General features: G+C 48.1%; 1 pseudogene; it reads right to left on the bottom strand.

Moving 5' to 3' along the window:
• Positions 1-13,429, bottom strand: part of LOC124007810 — a 48,970-nt pseudogene extending 35,541 nt beyond the window's left edge.
• Positions 13,430-15,592: the final 2,163 nt, after the last annotated feature.

The raw sequence follows: 15,592 nt of genomic DNA, 5'->3' as shown, positions 1-15,592 counted from the left end.
TGTGTCCTGACAGACCTGACAGACCTCTGTGTCCACACTTTTAAAACCAGTCCTTCCAGTTACATGGCAGAGGTAGAATATACACTGACTGTACAAACATTAAGGACACCTGCTCTCTCCATGACATAGATTGAACAGGTGATTCCAGGTGAAAAGTTAGGATCCCTATTGATGTCACTTGTTAAATCCACTTCAGTCAGTGTAGATGAAGGGGAGGAGACAGGTTAGAGAAAGATGTTTAAGCCTCGAGACAATTGAGACATGGATTGGGTATGTGTGAAATTCAGATGGTGAATGGGCGAGACAAAGTAAGTGCCTTTGAACGGGGTAATGTAGTAGGTGCCAGGCACACCGGTTTGTGTCAAGAACTGCAATGCTGCTGGGTTTTCCACGCTCAACATGGGCTAGCATTTTGAGCGTGGGTGGGGGTGGGGGGGGAGCAACTGAAGGTGTTCCTCATGTTTGGTATAGTCAGTGTATATTGATATTTGGATTAGTGACATGAGTAGCAGTTTTGTAGTGAAGTGTTATATTAATTATATTTATTTCAATCTACGCTGGTTAGGAGGAATACAGACATCAGTCCTAGGTAATAATGCATCAATGCCTCATAATATCCTATTCTATTGATCCTAGCAGGACATATAAGTCATACATACATCTGTGGTAATACTTACGCCATGGAGATTACCATGAAGTCCAACCAGTTCCATGGATCCCTGAGGAAGGTGAACTTCCCCACACAGAATCCCCTCGCCAAGATTTTAATGAGAGACTCGAATGTGTAAATCCCTGTGAACGTGTACCTGATCAAACCAAGAGAGAAAGGCATTATGGCGGTTGCTATGGAAGTCAACAACAATAGCCCTATTCAATCAAAACCTTATGCCTGTTTTCCGGGGCTGGACCAAAACAACACTATTTGTCCTGTGCCAGTGTCGGCTCTGTTCCAATTTCGATACCAAGATAACAATTGTAGGTGTTACGCTAGTGTGGATATCAGTGGAGGCTGCTGAGGGGAGGACGGCTCATAATAATGGCTAGAACGGAGCGATTGGAATGGCATCAAACACATTGAAACTATGTGTTTGATATATTTGATACCATTCCACCTATTCCTCCAGTCATTACCACCAGCCCGTCCTCCCCAATTAAGGTGCCGCCAACCTCCTGTGGTGGATACTGGAGCATTGCCGATGTTCGAAATGTCATGCTAATTCGTTTCTTTTGGTTTCTCACAGTAAAAATTCCTGAGATTACTTGAGCCCAAACGCAAATACGCATTCTCACACTGGAAACAGGATTGTATCTTTGTCTTACCAAGGAAGCTATAAAAACTGGTGTCAATTGAATAGGGTAACAGCTAATAATAAATAACCTACAGGAATTAAATGTAGAATATAAGTTACTTACTCAACATTCTTGGCCCAGTCCGGGGGGTTGCTCAGAGTCATAAAAGCACAGTTGGTCAAAATGGTGAACATGATTAACATGCTGAACAACGTACAGAGACACAAGTCAAGGAAAGAACTCACCACGTTCAGAGACACATGTAAAGCAATGTGACATCAAGGCTAACTAGTAATGAAGACTATGCCCAGAGTGTTCCGTGACCATAGGCATTTACCAGGAAAACGCCATGCCCTATACAGCCTAGAAATATTGACCCAGAGTTTTTTCTTGGTCAGATCACATGGTCACGAACCACTCAGGGACCCCTCTACCATAACATATTTTCAAAGTTAACATACAATTTAGTCACATTTCTCTCACATACACCTGTACATGCTCCACATGACACCAAACTTTGCCATAATTATTTCAATCCAAGCCTTCATATAGATGTGAAAGGATATGAGTGTACTAAAACTGCAATTGCTATTCTCCGTAGAGGATTGAAGGGGCTTAGGATGTAACAGGCAGGAGTGGCGTTGAAACGGAATATTGCCTTGCCGCGATTCAACACTATAAATGTCTGAAAGAGAGAAAGACAGAGGGAGAGAGTGAAATAGAGAGAGAGACAGAGAGAGAAAGAGAGAGAGAGAGAGAGAGAGAGAGAGAGAGAGAGAGAGAGAGAGAGAGAGAGAGAGAGAGAGAGAGAGAGAGAGAGAGAGAGAGAGAGAGAGAGAGAGAGAGAGAGAGAGAGAAAGAGAGAGACAGAGAGAGAGAGAGAGAGAGAGAGAGAGAGAGAGAGAGAGAGAGAGAGAGAGAGAGAGAGAAAGAGAGAGAGAGAGAGAGAGAGAGAGAGAGAGAGAGAGAGAGAGAGAGAGAGAGAGAGAGAGAGAGAGAGAGAGAGAGAGAGAGAGAGAGAGAGAGACAGAGAGAGAAGAGAGAGAGAGAGAGAGAGAGAGAGAGAGAGAGAGAGAGAGAGAGAGAGAGAGAGAGAGAGAGAGAGAGAGAAAGTGAAAGAGAGAGAGAGACAGAGAGAGAGAGAGAGAGAGAGAGAAAGTGAAAGAGAGAGACAGAGAGAGAGAGAGAGAGAGAGAGAGAGAGAGAGAGAGAGAGAGAGAGAGAGAGAGAGAAAGAGAGAGAGACAGAGAGAGAGAGTGAAAGAGAGAGAGACAGAGAGAGAGAGTGAAAGAGAGAGAGACAGAGAGAGAGAGTGAAAGAGAGAGAGACATGACATGACATGCGGTAATAAGTAGAACATCTCGACTGACTATGGAACTAAGACTACAAGAAGTGACTGTGAGTGTGAAACACACCCATCCCAGCTGTGCACACCACCACACCACTACACCACCACAGCACCAAGGCAAGGACAGGACATTGTCCACGGCTGTTGATGGTGTACTGAGGCTGTCCTGTGGTCCTGTTACTGTTGGTGTTGATCCTTCTGTCTGGCACGCTCAAACCCCCAGAGAACAGGAGAGCAGTCAGGCAGTCCCTCTCTCTCTCTCAAAGATGGAATCATGAAGCGTGTGTGTGTATGTACCCGTGCAAGTGTGACTTTCTATGTGTTTGTATGTGTACACACGTTTGTAGGGTGTGAGGGTTGTGTGCATTTACCCATGCAAGTGTAATGCATGTATGTGTGTATTTGTGTTTCTCACTGTGTTTGTGTGTTTCTGTCTATGTGGGTGTGTGTGTGTCTGATCATGGCAGTGTAAAAGTGTTAGGTAGGCTCTGTAAACAACCACCCTACAGAAGGGGCTTCTGCAGTACACTGTGTCAAAAACTCCGCTGGGGCCACAGTTCAGCTCAGTTCCTGTCACCTGTGTGTTGGCTGCTAGTTACCCGTGGCACCATCTGAGGAGGACCCTAGAGTGTGGCTGCTAGTTAGCCATGGCACCATCTGAGAAGGACCCTGGAGTGTGGCTGCTAGTTACCCGTGGCACCATCTGAGGAGGACCCTAGAGTGTGGCTGCTAGTTAGCCGTGGCACCATCTGAGGAGGACACTAGAGTGTGGCTGCTAGTTAGCCGTGGCACCATCTGAGGAGGACACTAGAGTGTGGCTGCTAGTTAGCCGTGGCACCATCTGAGGAGGACACTAGAGTGTGGCTGCTAGTTAGCCGTGGCACCATCTGAGGAGGACCCTGGAATGTGGCTGCTAGTTACCCGTGGCACCATCTGAGGAGGACACTAGAGTGTGGCTGCTAGTTACCCGTGGCACCATCTGAGGAGGACACTAGAGTGTGGCTGCTAGTTAGCCGTGGCACCATCTGAGGAGGTCACTAGAGTGTGGCTGCTAGTTAGCCGTGGCACCATCTGAGGAGGACACTAGAGTGTGGCTGCTAGTTAGCCGTGGCACCATCTGAGGAGGTCACTAGAGTGTGGCTGCTAGTTAGCCATGGCACCATCTGAGGAGGACCCTGGAGTGTGGCTGCTAGTTAGCCGTGGCACCATCTGAGGAGGACCCTAGTGTGTGGCTGCTAGTTAGCCGTGGCACCATCTGAGGAGGACCCTAGAGTGTGGCTGCTAGTTAGCCGTGGCACCATCTGAGGAGGACACTAGAGTGTGGCTGCTAGTTAGCCGTGGCACCATCTGAGGAGGACCCTGGAGTGTGGCTGCTAGTTAGCCGTGGCACCATCTGAGGAGGACCCTAGAGTGTGGCTGCTAGTTAGCCGTGGCACCATCTGAGGAGGACACTAGAGTGTGGCTGCTAGTTAGCCGTGGCACCATCTGAGGAGGTCACTAGAGTGTAGCTGCTAGTTAGCCGTGGCACCATCTGAGGAGGTCACTAGAGTGTGGCTGCTAGTTAGCCGTGGCACCATCTGAGGAGGTCACTAGAGTGTGGCTGCTAGTTAGCCGTGGCACCATCTGAGGAGGACACTAGAGTGTGGCTGCTAGTTAGCCGTGGCACCATCTGAGGAGGACCCTAGAGTGTGGCTGCTAGTTAGCCATGGCACCATCTGAGGAGGACCCTGGAGTGTGGCTGCTAGTTAGCCGTGGAACCATCTGAGGAGGACCCTAGAGTGTGGCTGCTAGTTAGCCGTGGCACCATCTGAGGAGGACCCTAGAGTGTGGCTGCTAGTTAGCCGTGGCACCATCTGAGGAGGACACTAGAGTGTGGCTGCTAGTTAGCCGTGGCACCATCTGAGGAGGACCCTGGAGTGTGGCTGCTAGTTAGCCGTGGCACCATCTGAGGAGGACCCTGGCACCATCTGAGTGTGGCTGCTAGTTAGCCGTGGCACCATCTGAGGAGGACCTAGAGTGTGGCTGCTAGTTAGCCGTGGCACCATCTGAGGAGGACACTAGAGTGTGGCTGCTAGTTAGCCGTGGCACCATCTGAGGAGGACCCTGGAGTGTGGCTGCTAGTTAGCCGTGGCACCATCTGAGGAGGACCTAGAGTGTGGCTGCTAGTTAGCCGTGGCACCATCTGAGGAGGACACTAGAGTGTGGCTGCTAGTTAGCCGTGGCACCATCTGAGGAGGACACTAGAGTGTGGCTGCTAGTTAGCCGTGGCACCATCTGAGGAGGACACTAGAGTGTGGCTGCTAGTTAGCCGTGGCACCATCTGAGGAGGACACTAGAGTGTGGCTGCTAGTTAGCCGTGGCACCATCTGAGGAGGTCACTAGAGTGTGGCTGCTAGTTAGCCATGGCACCATCTGAGGAGGACCCTGGAGTGTGGCTGCTAGTTAGCCGTGGCACCATCTGAGGAGGACCCTAGAGTGTGGCTGCTAGTTAGCCGTGGCACCATCTGAGGAGGACCATAGAGTGTGGCTGCTAGTTAGCCGTGGCACCATCTGAGGAGGACACTAGAGTGTGGCTGCTAGTTAGCCGTGGCACCATCTGAGGAGGACCCTGAGTGTGGCTGCTAGTTAGCCGTGGCACCATCTGAGGAGGACACTAGAGTGTGGCTGCTAGTTAGCCGTGGCACCATCTGAGGAGGACCCTAGAGTGTGGCTGCTAGTTAGCCGTGGCACCATCTGAGGAGGACCCTGGAGTGTGGCTGCTAGTTAGCCGTGGCACCATCTGAGGAGGACACTAGAGTGTGGCTGCTAGTTAGCCGTGGCACCATCTGAGGAGGACACTAGAGTGTGGCTGCTAGTTAGCCGTGGCACCATCTGAGGAGGACACTAGAGTGTGGCTGCTAGTTAGCCGTGGCACCATCTGAGGAGGACCCTAGAGTGTGGCTGCTAGTTAGCCGTGGCACCATCTGAGGAGGACACTCTGAGAGTGTGGCTGCTAGTTAGCCGTGGCACCATCTGAGGAGGACCCTAGAGTGTGGCTGCTAGTTAGCCGTGGCACCATCTGAGGAGGACCCTAGAGTGTGGCTGCTAGTTAGCCGTGGCACCATCTGAGGAGGACCCTAGAGTGTGGCTGCTAGTTAGCCGTGGCACCATCTGAGGAGGACACTAGAGTGTGGCTGCTAGTTAGCCGTGGCACCATCTGAGGAGGACACTAGAGTGTGGCTGCTAGTTAGCCGTGGCACCATCTGAGGAGGTCACTAGAGTGTGGCTGCTAGTTAGCCATGGCACCATCTGAGGAGGACCCTGGAGTGTGGCTGCTAGTTAGCCGTGGCACCATCTGAGGAGGTCACTAGAGTGTGGCTGCTAGTTAGCCGTGGCACCATCTGAGGAGGACACTAGAGTGTGGCTGCTAGTTAGCCGTGGCACCATCTGAGGAGGACACTAGAGTGTGGCTGCTAGTTAGCCGTGGCACCATCTGAGGAGGTCACTAGAGTGTGGCTGCTAGTTAGACATGGCACCATCTGAGGAGGACCCTGGAGTGTGGCTGCTAGTTAGCCGTGGCACCATCTGAGGAGGTCACTAGAGTGTGGCTGCTAGTTAGCCGTGGCACCATCTGAGGAGGTCACTAGAGTGTGGCTGCTAGTTAGCCGTGGCACCATCTGAGGAGGTCACTAGAGTGTGGCTGCTAGTTAGCCGTGGCACCATCTGAGGAGGACCCTAGAGTGTGGCTGCTAGTTAGCCGTGGCACCATCTGAGGAGGTCACTAGAGTGTGGCTGCTAGTTAGCCATGGCACCATCTGAGGAGGACCCTGGAGTGTGGCTGCTAGTTAGCCGTGGCACCATCTGAGGAGGACCCTAGAGTGTGGCTGCTAGTTAGCCGTGGCACCATCTGAGGAGGACCCTAGAGTGTGGCTGCTAGTTAGCCGTGGCATCATCTGAGGAGGACCCTAGAGTGTGGCTGCTAGTTAGCCGTGGCACCATCTGAGGAGGACACTAGAGTGTGGCTGCTAGTTAGCCGTGGCACCATCTGAGGAGGACCCTGGAGTGTGGCTGCTAGTTAGCCGTGGCACCATCTGAGGAGGACCCTAGAGTGTGGCTGCTAGTTAGCCGTGGCACCATCTGAGGAGGACACTAGAGTGTGGCTGCTAGTTAGCCGTGGCACCATCTGAGGAGGTCACTAGAGTGTGGCTGCTAGTTAGCCGTGGCACCATCTGAGGAGGTCACTAGAGTGTGGCTGCTAGTTAGCCGTGGCACCATCTGAGGAGGTCACTAGAGTGTGGCTGCTAGTTAGCCGTGGCACCATCTGAGGAGGACACTAGAGTGTGGCTGCTAGTTAGCCGTGGCACCATCTGAGGAGGTCACTAGAGTGTGGCTGCTAGTTAGCCATGGCACCATCTGAGGAGGACCCTGGAGTGTGGCTGCTAGTTAGCCGTGGCACCATCTGAGGAGGACCCTAGAGTGTGGCTGCTAGTTAGCCGTGGCACCATCTGAGGAGGACCCTAGAGTGTGGCTGCTAGTTAGCCGTGGCACCATCTGAGGAGGACACTAGAGTGTGGCTGCTAGTTAGCCGTGGCACCATCTGAGGAGGACACTAGAGTGTGGCTGCTAGTTAGCCGTGGCACCATCTGAGGAGGACCCTAGAGTGTGGCTGCTAGTTAGCCGTGGCACCATCTGAGGAGGACACTAGAGTGTGGCTGCTAGTTAGCCGTGGCACCATCTGAGGAGGACCCTGGAGTGTGGCTGCTAGTTAGCCGTGGCACCATCTGAGGAGGACCCTGGAGTGTGGCTGCTAGTTAGCCGTGGCACCATCTGAGGAGGACACTAGAGTGTGGCTGCTAGTTAGCCGTGGCACCATCTGAGGAGGACCCTGGAGTGTGGCTGCTAGTTAGCCGTGGCACCATCTGAGGAGGACACTAGAGTGTGGCTGCTAGTTAGCCGTGGCACCATCTGAGGAGGACACTAGAGTGTGGCTGCTAGTTAGCCGTGGCACCATCTGAGGAGGACACTAGAGTGTGGCTGCTAGTTAGCCGTGGCACCATCTGAGGAGGACCCTAGAGTGTGGCTGCTAGTTAGCCGTGGCACCATCTGAGGAGGACACTAGAGTGTGGCTGCTAGTTAGCCGTGGCACCATCTGAGGAGGACACTAGAGTGTGGCTGCTAGTTACCCGTGGCACCATCTGAGGAGGACACTAGAGTGTGGCTGCTAGTTAGCCGTGGCACCATCTGAGAAGGACCCTGGAGTGTGGCTGCTAGTTACCCGTGGCACCATCTGAGGAGGACACTAGAGTGTGGCTGCTAGTTACCCGTGGCACCATCTGAGGAGGACACTAGAGTGTGGCTGCTAGTTAGCCGTGGCACCATCTGAGGAGGACACTAGAGTGTGGCTGCTAGTTAGCCGTGGCACCATCTGAGAAGGACCCTGGAGTGTGGCTGCTAGTTACCCGTGGCACCATCTGAGGAGGACACTAGAGTGTGGCTGCTAGTTAGCCGTGGCACCATCTGAGAAGGACCCTGGAGTGTGGCTGCTAGTTACCCGTGGCACCATCTGAGGAGGACACTAGAGTGTGGCTGCTAGTTACCCGTGGCACCATCTGAGGAGGACCCTGGAGTGTGATGGCATGAACTGAGTGCTCAGAAACAGTGCCTCAAATGTAATTTGGTCTGTTTTTGTTATTCTTTGAAGATGCATCACGGATTGCACCAGTTAATACATAAATGACACAACATGGCACATGAAGGCAGCATGAGGACACAACACCATGCTGCCACTTTGGAGCACGGTATGCTAGCTTTGCTTAAAATTCAGAACATTCTGTGAACTCCTATGTGCCATTATTGGCCAGCAGGGGATAACGTAATTGCCAATGAGTCTTGCAATGTCTTGTGAATGTACCATAATAATTTGGGATTGAAAAATAGACCAAACCTTAAAGGTTGTGGGTGGGGTTTAGCCTGAGTACCATATGACATGAAATGGGAGTTGACAAGACAGCACAAACAGATCTGGAACTTAGGCTAGGTGTGGGTGTGTCCAGACTCCAGACGTACCTTCTGATTGGAGTAGAAGGGGTCCAGGTCCTCCAGAGGGGTGGAGACAAAGCCTTGGGGGACGTCACCGTAGATGAAGGGGAGGGACTTCCCTGCCTCCAGGTCGCTGTTGGGCTTGGGCCCGTTGTCTTCGCTGTCGCTACAGCGGTCAACGCGGGGTCTCCCGGTCTCCTCCTCGGCGACGCGCCTTTCGATGGCGGCAAGCGAGTCGGGACAGAAGTGGCAGAAGCTGTCAGGTCCGGGCGGTACAAGCAGCTGTGCCATCTTGTCATGGTGCTCCTTCACAGGAACGCTTGGGGCTCCGCCAGGGCAGGGAGCTGGGGAGAGAGGGACATCAGGAAGGCACAGCTACAACATTTAGCCTATAGCACATGGTGTGCATGACAAGTGGCCAGGGATACACCCAGTACTCTACTGTTTGTTTAGACAGATTACTCCCCCTAAGACGAATGTCAAATACGTATTGGGAGGACACAACTGAAACAGCATGAATGGCAATATAATCTTCATTTCCCATGACGTCTACTGTATTTTACTGTACTGTAGCACCATGTTCAGATATACCGGTACGTCATCATGCACAGAGACCTGGTTTCAGCCCTTTTGTTACTTTGTTATCTAGTGTTCAGCTATATATTTAATAAAATGCCAAACACATACCACGCTGTACCTTGGTCCTCACCTTCTTCCAACAACGACAATCGTTACACAGAGATTATTTTAAGATTCTTAAATGTAATTCTACGTAGGTGACCTTCAATATGTCCCCAGGGTTGTCACTGCCACTGTGGTTCTTTTAAAAACAGCCAACTGCTGTGGATAGATCACTCTCATTGTGGATACATCTGTGATGGAAATAACCACTCATTTTCTCTCTCACCATGGCCAAATTCTCCATCAACATCAATCAACGCCCACACACACCTTCCGCTCCCCTGTTTCTCTTGCTCTCCCTCTCTCCAAAGGCCTACCCTGTTTCCTCCAGAGACCAATGGAGAGATACAAACAAGGACTCCCTTAACACCCAAGTGGGCAATTAGAACAAAGCCTGTACCTTGAAGACAACACATATTCAGAGGCCAATGAGGGCAGTGGGGGCCTACCTGTCTGGGAGCAGGGGCCAGGGAATACGACTGTGTTCCCCCACCGGCTCCTCTCTCATTACATCTTTAACACTTTGATGCTCGTCACAGAATGGCACTACTGACAAAGCCTTCATTGTCAGTCTTTACCATGTAATATTTCTGAAACAATGAAGGAGCTGCAGTTGTGTCACCTAGCAACCCTAATTATTGTCTAACTTATGAGAAATGGCACGTACAAAACAGTGACACGGCACCCAGCATACACTTCCACAGGGCTCCTAGGCCAGCCGAGGAGGGATCTCATTTGCATTCATCAGGTTAGCACCATTTGGTTTCTGATTGCCGTTTGAGCAATGGACACCAAAGTAGTAGGTGTTTTCAGAGTTGATTAGTGTTTCTACAGACTATAAGTAGCAATTCAACTAACCATCTACTGACCCTAACCCTTATCCTAACCATAAACTTAACTGTTACCCTTATCCTAGCACTAACCCTTACCCTTACCCTAACTCGTGTTCTAAACCTACCCGTAACCCCAGCAACCAGTTGCTTATCAACAGATAGTTTGTTGATAGTATGACCCCTGTTTGAGCATCTACAGATGGACTATCTAAATAAAGTGTGCCAGAAAACACCTATGTTCTAATTCATGGCATGGAATAGGCGTATAAATGGGGAATTACAGTGACATCATACTGTTGAAGTCGGAAGTTTACATACACCTTAGCAAAATACATTTAATCTCAGTTTTTCACAATTCCTGACATTTAATCCAAGTAAAAATTCCCTGTCTTCGGTCAGTTAGGATCACCACTTTATTTTAAGAATGTGAAATGTGCTTTGGATAAAAGCGTCTGCTAAATGGCATATATTATTATTATTATTATTATATGTCAGAATAATAGTAGAGAGAATGATTTATTTAAGCTTTTATTTATTACATCACATTCCCAGTGGGTCAGAAGTTTACGTACACTCAATTAGTATTCGGTAGCATTGCCTTTAAATTGCTTAACTTGAGTCAAATGTTTCGGGTAGCCTTCCACAAGTTTTCCTCAATAATTTGGGTGAATTTTGGCCCATTCCTCCTGACAGAGCTGGTGTAACTGAGTCAGGTTTGTAGGCCTCCTTGCCCAGGACACACACTTTTTCAGTTCTGCCCACACATTTTCTATAGGATTGAGGTCAGGGCTTTGTGATGGCCACTCCAATACCTTCACTTTGTTGTCCTTAAGCCATTTGACCACAACAATTGAAGTATGCTTGGGGTCATTGTCCATTTGGAAGACCCAGTTGCGACCAAGCTTTAACTTCCTGACTGATGTCTTGAGATGTTGCTTCAATAAATCCACAGAATTTTCCAGCCTCATAATGCCATCTATTTTGTGAAGTGCACCAGTCCCTCCTGCAGCAAAGCACCCCCACACCCAACAACATGATGCTGCCACCCCTGTGCTTCACGGTTGGGATGGTGTTCTTTGGCTTGCAAGCCTCCCCCTTTCTCCTCCAAACATAACGATGGTCATTATGGCCAAACAGTTCTGTTTTTGTTTCATCAGACCAGAGGACATTTCTCCAAAAAGTATGATCTTTGTCCCCATGTGCAGTTGCAAACCGTAGTCTGGCTTTTTTATGGCGGTTTTGGAGCAGTGGCTCCTTCCTTACTTTTGTACCCATTATTTCCTCCAGCATCTTCACAAGGTCCTTTACTGTTGTTCTGGGATTGATTTGCACTTTTCACACCAAAGTACGTTCATCTCTAAGAGACAGAATGCGTCTCCTTCCTGAGCGGTATGACGACTGCCTGGTCCCATGGTGTTTATACTTGCGTACTCTTGTTTGTACACATGAAAGTGGTACCTTCAGGCATTTAGAAATTGCTCCCAAGGATGAACCAGACCTGTGAAGGTCACAACCTTTTTTCTGAGGACTTTGCTGATTTCTTTCGATTTTCCCATGATGTCAAGCAAAGAGGCACTGTGTTTGAAGGTAGGCCTTGAAATACATCCACAGGTACAACTCCAATTGACTCAAATGATGTCAATTAGCCTATCAGAAGCTTCTAAAGCCATGACATCATTTTCTGGAATTTTCCAAGCTGTTTAAAGGCACAGTCAACTTAGTGTATGTAAACTTCTGACCCACTAGAATTGTGACACAGTGAATTATATGTGAAAAAATCTGCCTGTAAACAATTGTTGGAAATATTACTTGTGTCATGCACAAAGTAGATGTCCTTGCCAAAACTATAGTTTGTTAACAAGACATTTGTGGAGTGGTTAACCTAAGTGTATGTAAACTTTCGACTTCAACTGTATATCCTATGGTTCTTTATACTTTAGCCGATATCTGTGTCACTGTGTCCTAGCTAGCTTTTCCCATGGGAAACTTCATAAATACATCTGCTTGTGTTCTAATGACAGCTTGGGGATCCACTGCTCTGATGTGTGAGTTAGTCGACAGCACCTCATCTAAGAGCCCTATGAGAGGTTTGCTAGACCCTATGCTAGTACACACGCCCACAACTAAACCAGTCTCTGGCGGCTTGTTTTGCCTGGAGTCAAACAACACCGCAGACACTGGTTATTTCTATACTCTCACGATGAATCCAATGGTATCTCCAGTTCTAGCATGCATAGTTAGCTATACGTTTTGGTACGTTAGGGTTTCGAATGGACATTACATTTCCAAAGACATTTCAAATCAAAAGGTAGTCCTGGGTGGACGGCATTTATCCAAAGAATGTTTCTAATGTCGACCTCCACGTTTAAAAAAGGTTGTTTTAATATGATGATGTCTGTCTGTGATAGGGATAAAGAAGCTTCCGGAATATCATACTCAGAAGGTGATCGATATCACAGCTGGAATTTGTCTGATCTGTTCACAGACACACGAATCCCTCGAGACTTTATGTAGGCTGTTATCAACAAAAGTACGTACTCAAGACATATATTAAATCAATACATACTGCTATTATATCAATACATTAAATGTGACATATGAGTAATAGTAACCGTTCATATTAGTACGTATTGCTGCGTTGCCTAATTTTCTCTGAACACGTCTGCTGTCCATGGTGCTGAAATGTGAAACAACACGGAAAACACCAATTTGTGGCTCATACGCCCAACGGCAGACAGAAACCAAATGGTAAGCTACTAACAGAGACACAGGTAACCACAACATACAGCCGTTTTGTCATCATGAAACGCATAGCCAAACACACGAAGGTGTGAAACAAGTTAGGAATCGATTGATGGCTAATACATCCGTCTAGACAAGTTCAGTGGTTTGCTTTTAAACACATGTATGAAGCCTTATCACGAACAATAAGCACAGGCTACAGGTATAATCTGAAAGAGAAGGTGAGGCTAGTAGCCATACCTTAATTGTCGTGGGTTCAAAACGAGCAGGGGAGGCGGCAGCTGTCGCCATATTGACGTATTCGTGTATTTCCTCGAATTGACCGCTTCTCATTTGTAACATCTCCCCCTGCCACCACCATCTGAAACGCACATAAGTCTCCAAAAACCGAGGCACTCAGATCATAGTTGGAAAGAGCGAGGAACATTTAAGAAACAACAGTGGCCATCTCTCTCAATCACCACAATTCCCGAAAACAGTGACGCGAGTGACAAAATCTATTCCCAAGCGCGCGTCACCGTGAACCACCCAACTGAATGGGTGTGAATGGATCTCTTAACAGTGCCAGGGCGTTCCCTTACCCATGCCAGTTGTTTATTCCTTGTAATGGATCCACTATAGATCCTGTTAGCTGAAATATGGATACGTTGGTATTTTGCCACTACATGATCTATGTAGCAGTGTTTCATCTATAGCCATGGGAATATCTTATGTCCATGACACTAGAGTCATCTATCCTAAGTAAAAGCCTAAGAAGCAGTTTAGCCGTCTATTTTTACATTATCGAGACATGACCGCAAATGACTCAAGCTTTTTGTACAATATCGATGGGGAATATTATCGTGATCAACGTTTGCTCAATGCGTTCGTGTGTTTGAGTAACACACATTTAGAGACAACAACAGCCCTAACAATTTTGATAAATGCATTGCTAGAAGTGTATATGTCAATTTAAGGCAAATCTGTTAAACAATAGGCTTCTTGTAATTGATATGTATTACAACAAATTAAATGATCTAATTGCGACACCCACGTATAAAAAAGTTAGGCCATAATTTGGAGATTATAAGAAAGAAGCATAGGAAGGTAGCCTAAATAATAATTTATTGTCATTTCACTCAGTTTCCCCAATGGGAACACCCCGTGCTCCCCCTGTGCGCAAACGCCCATGTCTATGTCTATGGGCACAAGCACTGTTCATGACAAGTCAACATCTTGAACCCCATTGAAAACCTGTGGCTTGAGTTGAAAAGGTCAGTCCATTAGAGCAGACGAAAGATATCAAGTATCTGGAAAGATTATGTCTGGAGGAATTGTCTAAGATCCATCCCAACGTGTTCTACAATCTCATAAAACATTTGACAAAAAGGCTGTGTTATTATCATCGCAAGGGGAGGGTGCTAGAGTATTGAAAGCAGGAGTGTTAGTCTTTTTTGCTCATCTTTTTCAAGGGTGCCAATAATTATGGATCTGGCTTATTGCCAATGATATCTCTCGATGTCTGAAAGGGGGCGCTGTTTTAAAGCCACCGCACAGTCATTTTGGTACTCCACACCATTGTAAAACAAAAACAAACAAAAAAATCATTTATTAATGTCTCCATTCGTTTTTGACAAGTATGTTCGACAGACACCTTAATGCATACTTTTATACTATATTAAGTGAACGTAACATGATTTTATTTCATGTATATAAAACATATTTCTTAAGAAAAACACATTTGAGAGTGTTAATAGTGTTAATAGTTAATAATTAAGATAGTTATCTTAATTTACCGAGGTTAGCTAGCCAGCTATTTGTCGTCCTTAACGTAGGAGACACTGCTAGCTAGCCAACAGCTAGCCAACGTCTACTGAATAGAACTTCCGCACTCAACAACCCGGTCGCATTCTGCTTCGCTCCACAGGTAGTATCACATTTTTCATTTCATTTCATTACAGCACAACGGTTTGATTTGTTTGATCGTAGCTAGCTACATAGCTAGCTACATAGCCGTCTGTGTATCAAAGATAATTGTGTAGTCTAGAGCGATTTTCTAGGTTAGCTAGCCAGCTATTGTCGTTCTTTTAACGCAACGTAACGTAATCAACACTGCTAGCTAGCCAGCTAGCCCCCGAATAGCAGCACTGTAGAAACTACTACACTCAACGGAACGACTTGATTAGTGTAGTGTCAACAACGCAGCCACTGTCAGCTAGCCTACAAAGTCAACAACGCAGCCACTGCCAGCTAGCCTACTTCAGCAGTACTGTATCATTTTTAATAATTTTAGTCAATAAGATTCTTGCTACGTAAGCTTAACTTTCTGAACATTCGAGACGTGTAGTCCACTTGTCATCCCAATCTCCTTGCATTAGCGTAGCCTCTTCTGTAGCCTGTCAACTATGTGTCTGTCTATCCCTGTTCTCTCCTCTCTGCACAGACCATACAAACGCTCCACACCGCGTGGCCGCTGCCACCCTAATCTGGTGGTCCCAGCGCGCACGACCCACGTGGAGTTCCAGGTCTCCGGTAGCCTCTGGAACTGCCGATCTGCGGCCAACAAGGCAGAGTTCATCTCAGCCTATGCCTCCCTCCAGTCCCTCGACTTCTTGGCACTGACAGAAACATGGATCACCACAGATAACACTGCTACTCCTACTGCTCTCTCTTCGTCCGCCCACGTGTTCTCGCACACCCC

This window comes from Oncorhynchus gorbuscha, linkage group LG21 (genome assembly GCF_021184085.1).
Source record: "Oncorhynchus gorbuscha isolate QuinsamMale2020 ecotype Even-year linkage group LG21, OgorEven_v1.0, whole genome shotgun sequence".
In the NCBI taxonomy this organism is placed as follows: Eukaryota; Metazoa; Chordata; class Actinopteri; order Salmoniformes; family Salmonidae; genus Oncorhynchus; species Oncorhynchus gorbuscha.
Note: the sequence above shows the minus strand (reverse complement) of the source record. Positions and strands in the feature narration are given on the sequence as shown.